General features: G+C 40.0%; 1 pseudogene; it reads left to right on the top strand.

Annotated features, from left to right (window-relative positions):
- The first annotated feature begins 1,310 nt into the window (after positions 1-1,310).
- Positions 1,311-2,513, top strand: LOC102484128 (60S ribosomal protein L5-like; annotated as a pseudogene).
- Positions 2,514-5,362: the final 2,849 nt, after the last annotated feature.

Genomic DNA, 5,362 nt, shown 5'->3' with positions numbered 1-5,362 from the left:
TATTGACCTGGTGCTGTTTTGCTTTTAAATGATTGGTGAGCATCTGAGTTAATGTTAATTTGGTCAAGCTACATCAAGAGTTTGAATGTCAGTTCTGAGGCTTCTTTTATATTTATATTTTTATTATTATTCATACATTAAATCACTATACATCAAGTCAGGCTATGAAAGAGAGACATTGTATGAGGCTTCTTTTAAAGGACTTATTTCTCCACCTGTATTTTAATTTGCTTTGAGTGCTTGAGATTAAGCACATTGGTGACAGTGCATTGTAGTTGGTAACATGGTTGACATGGGTCCTTAACAAATAAATAACTTGATGATATATAATTCATGTCTTTCCTGTAAGACACTTTCTTTCTTTTTTTTTTTTTTTTAATTTTGGCCATAGGGAATGTGCACTTACTAGAGAGACAGAGAGGGAAAGTGGGAAATTATCCCCAAAGGGGGATGGCCATGCCACAATCCCTTCTCCTCCATTCTCTTCCTGGGATTTTGGGCATGTACACATATGCACCTGGCATGAATTTGAAGCACTAGGTATGGTTAGTTGTGCAGTAATCCAGTGGCTTAACCACCATGCTATCTGCTGGACCCTTGTAAACTATTAACATCTATACAAAACTGTCACCTATTCTCTAATAACCCATAGGATTATCCATGCAAATTTGAATGAGCATCCTTAGGTTTTTGCAAGGGACCTGGAAAAGTAGGGCTGCAATGTGCTGGGCTCATAGAAACTGAAATAAGTCTGCTGGAGTGCACTGCATCTGCACAGGATGCTCAGTAAAGATGCCACTGTTTCTCCAACCCTGTCCTAAACCCTGCAGAAAATCTGCTTTAGTTCCTGAAGGGGTAAGAATTATGGTGAGATGGCACATTAAGTCATACTTCCAGCTTGAGGTATCCTGTTCCCTTGTCATCTTTCCATGTGTATAAAGCAATCCTCTGATTTTTGACTAGAACCCCAGGAGTTCAAACTTAGGGGAGAAGATGACAGTTATGGTTATTTTCACAAGCTATTTATATGATTATAAATAAAAATATGGCCATTATTGTTTACACATATGAGATTTATTTTTTAAACATCTTCACCACTGGGATTTTGACAAACTATAGATTCATACCCAGACTCCAGCCTGTGGTGACCCTCCTGAGGGTCGGGCTATCTGGCAAATCTCTGCCTCATTGGTGAACTGATCTTCCAGTTCAAATCTATCTTGTTTCCCTTTGAGATATGTTTGATATTTTATGCTATAAAGATAATAGCCAGGCAGGTCAGCCACAGCCGTGGGTCTCTGTTCTGTGGGATGGGGTTTGTTAAATTTGTTAAGAATAAGGCCTACTTTAGGACCAGCAGTTAGCATAATGGCTATGTCGCTGGACTCCCACGTAGTCAACTGTGGTTTGCATCCCAGACCCAGTGGCTTAAAATTCACACTGGGCACGTATGCGTGCGTGCCCAAGATCCCGAGAGGAGAATGGAGGAGAAGGGATTGCGGCGTGGCCGTCCCCCCTGGGGGGTGATTTCTCACTCTCTGTCTCTCTGTTTCTCTCTGTCTGTCTGGCAACTGCACATGCCCTGTCTGCCAAAGTGCAATGCCCCAAAGCAAAAACCCCTAAAAAAAAAAAAAAAAAAGAATAAGGCCTACTTTAACAGATACCAAGTGAAATTTAGAAGACTATGGGAGGGTAAAACTGATTACTATGCTCAGAAACACTTAGCGATCCAGGGTAAAAATAAGTACAACACAACAGCACACCCAAATACAGGATGATAGTTCATGTAACTAACAGAGATATCATTTGTCAGATTGCTTATGCCTGTATAGAAGGGGATTTGACAGTCTGTGCAGCTCATGCACACAAACTACCAAAACACTGTGTGAAGGCTGGCCTGACAAATGATGCTGCAGCATATTGTACTGGCCCGCTGCTGGCCCGCAGGCTTCTAAATAGTGTGCCATGGACAAGATCTACAAAGGCCAAGTGGAAGTGACCAGAGATGAGTAAAATGTAGAAAGCATCGATGGTCAACCTGGTACCTTCACCTGCTATTTGGATGCAGGCCTTGCCAGAACTACCACTGGCAATAAAGTTTTTGGGACCCTGAAGGAAGTGGTGGATGGAGGCTTTTCTACCCCTCACAGTACCAAATGATTCCCTGGTTATGATTCTGAAAGCAAGAATTTAATGCAGAAGTGCATCAGAAGCACATCATGGGCCAGAACGTTGCAGACTACATGCGTTACCTGATGGAAGAAGATAAAGGTGCCTACGAGAAACAGTTCTCTCAGTACATAAAGAACAATGTGACTCCAGACATGCAGGAGATGTGTAAGAAAACTCAGACTACTATATGAGAGAACCCAGTCTATGAAAAGAAACCCAAGAAAGAAGTTAAAAAGAAGAGGTGGAATCGTCCCAAGACATCCCTTGCCCCAAAGAAAAATCAGGTAGCCGAGAAGAAGGCAAGCTTCCTCAGAGCTCAGAAGTGGGCTGCTAAGAGCTAAACCAAACAATTTTCTATGACTATATTCAAGATAAAGACAAGAAACTTAACAACAAAGAAAACAAAAGATAATAGTAAAAGAGTGGTTGTTAAAATAATATAAAGATAAATGGAAAAGCAAATGAGTAGGCTTGTAATTAAAAAGATAGTTAAATAATATTTTAACTGAGGTTTGATCTGCTGTTATCCTATTTCCTAAAATTGGCCCATATTCCGCTGCATTATTGGACTAAAGTTTGAGTAGGTGCAGGGTAGCTTATATCCCACAGAGGCAATCCATTTGAAATTGAATGTTACATAGCCTTTATTTAAAGGAAAACAAATCTCTCATTCCTCTGGCAACTCTATAAATAATCGGTCAATTAATCCCTTCCACCTCTCATTCAGAAAGATCCAATCCTCCTTCTTTATCTTTATTTTTCTTTTTTAATGCTTCTGCAGCCTGTGCTAGTGTCTTTCCTTTTCACGCATTATTATTTTTTATGATACTTTCCTAAACAAAGACTCATTTCTTCCCTGTGGAGAAATTCTGATGCTAGAAGTTAAGAAAATTATTTGACCCTGGTTAAGATTTATGCGTGTGTGTGTGTGTGTGTGTGTGTGTTTCAACTCTGTTTACTATTGATTTCAGTGCTTATTCTGAACATAGACTTATTAATGTTAGTTTTCATCACTAAGTATCAAAAATAAGTGTGTTTTTTTTCCCCCTAAATCAGCCTGTTTGGTAATTCAGTCAGTATACAAATTTCAATTAAATTGAACAAATATTTGCTATGTACTATATTTAAGGCACTGGGACTAAACACGAGAAATATAATGTACACCAGACTAAGCCTTTGCCCTCATGAAGGTCACAATCAAGAAGGACAAGGCCTGCTGCCACTCAGAGTGGTTGGGGCTATGACAGGAGACTGCTCTACATCATTTAAGAAGCCCACACACTCTTAGGATTGTGCCATTTCTCATGGAAGAAGGCATATTTTTCCCAAAAGAGGGACTCTAACACTCTTTCTTTTTTAACAACCAGAGGGTACATGTACTAGCCAGGGGTAGGGACCAAGTGGAGAAAGCACCCCTCAATGGAGCTTGTTCATGCCACAGTTCTCTTTCCTCTATTTCTTCATCCCATTAGGACATGCAAGCACACACACTCTGCACGGTTTCAAGCTGCCAGGCTGGAATTTGAAAAGCTGCTAATCACATGGGATCTGGCTCCCTTAGCCACTAAGCCACAGGCTGGCCCTCCAACCCTTCCTTTTAACAAATGAGAAAAATGATGTGTAACAATATTGTTTATTTTGATCTCATAAATAAATAGCTTACTGTAACAGAACTCTTTGAATTATTATTTAAAAAAAAGGGGGGGCATGGGTAGAAATGAGGTCAAAGTACCCATGCACAATTACCACTCATTTGTTGGCAATATTATTTGCTGAATTATTATTTTTAAATGACAGAAAGTTGCTTATTTTAGCCTTGATAAATATCATTGCACACATGCAAAGAGTGGCAAGCGAGGTTGTGTGTTTCCCCGTATTATATAATTGCTAAGGCTTCATTTCTAATGCAAAGGTATTCCACTAGGCTTCAACGAGTTAATTTATGTACCCGGGGTCTTTTCTCATCATTGTAATGTCACAGTGTCTTAGAGCTGGAACTATGATGATCACATCACACACCGCCGCCCCCCCAATGTTTAGGAGAGAGAAGTTTATTAATTCAAGTGAAAATTTGAAAACCTCTTACGATAAGTTTTCAGTTCAACAGTTTGAGTTTAAATACATTAAATATACTGGGAATGAGTTGAATGAGACAGAATAGACAAAGTGGTGGGGAAACGGGGAGAATGAAAACCCAAATGAATGATATATGATCCTGTTCTTGGAAGAGTAGCTTGAGCTGGTCTTCAGGGAATGGGGAAAAAGTTATCACTGGGGAACGTGCTTAGCGAAAGTAAGGTCAAGACTGGCAGGAAAATTGGATTTTATTAATCTTATAAATCAAAGTTTCCTGAACTAGAAAGAACTAAGAGAATAATCAAGAGGTAGTATTTCGCACCAGGGATGTAGAGGGCAAGTAGGGGTATGGGCAAGGTTAAGACTGGAAACAGACAGTGTTGCCAGCAACTGGCTTTATGTTTTCCTTTTAAGAATGTATATTCATGTATGTTTTCATTATGAAACATGTATTGAGTGCTTGCTACATAATGCTATCTGTTTTGGGTGCATGATCTCATTTAACCCTTATGGCAATCTAGGAGCAAGTATTTTTATTACCCCGTTTTAGAGATATAAAACTGAGGCAAATTACTTACTCTAACCCAGCTAATAAGCACTGGGGGTTCCCCGACCCTTACATTTTTTTTTTTTTTTTGAGAGGTATTTACTATAAGGCACATGTATTTGCCACAAAGATAGAGAGAGACAGAAAGCGAGAAATCACCCCCCAGGTGGGATGGCCATGCTGCAATCCCTTCTCCTCCATTCTCCTCTCAGGTTCCTGGGCATGCACGCACATGCGCCTGGTGTGAATTTAAGCCACTAGGTCCGGGACTTAAACTGCGGTTGACTACATGGGAGTCCAGCGACATAGCCATTACACCAACTGCTGGTCCCAAGTCTTCCGTTTTTAATCTGTAGGTCACAGAATTTTTCTGTCAATGTTTTCTCGTAGAGCAAGTGGGTATAAGCTGTCTAGACCGAAAAGGTTAAAACAGAGGAATTCAAAAGCAGGAGATAAATAGGGTGAAATGACTACTCTTCCTTCTGAGAATTTTGGAATATGCATGTGCTTTCAAGAACAAAGCAAAGAAAGTTCTGGTCAGCATGACATCGTCCCCTAAAAAGTGAG

The sequence above is a fragment of the Tupaia chinensis genome, unplaced genomic scaffold, assembly GCF_000334495.1.
Source record: "Tupaia chinensis unplaced genomic scaffold, TupChi_1.0 Scaffold000101_1, whole genome shotgun sequence".
NCBI classification, from domain to species: domain Eukaryota; kingdom Metazoa; phylum Chordata; class Mammalia; order Scandentia; family Tupaiidae; genus Tupaia; species Tupaia belangeri.
The sequence above is the reverse complement of the archived record's forward strand: the minus strand, read 5'-3'. Positions and strand labels throughout refer to the sequence as shown.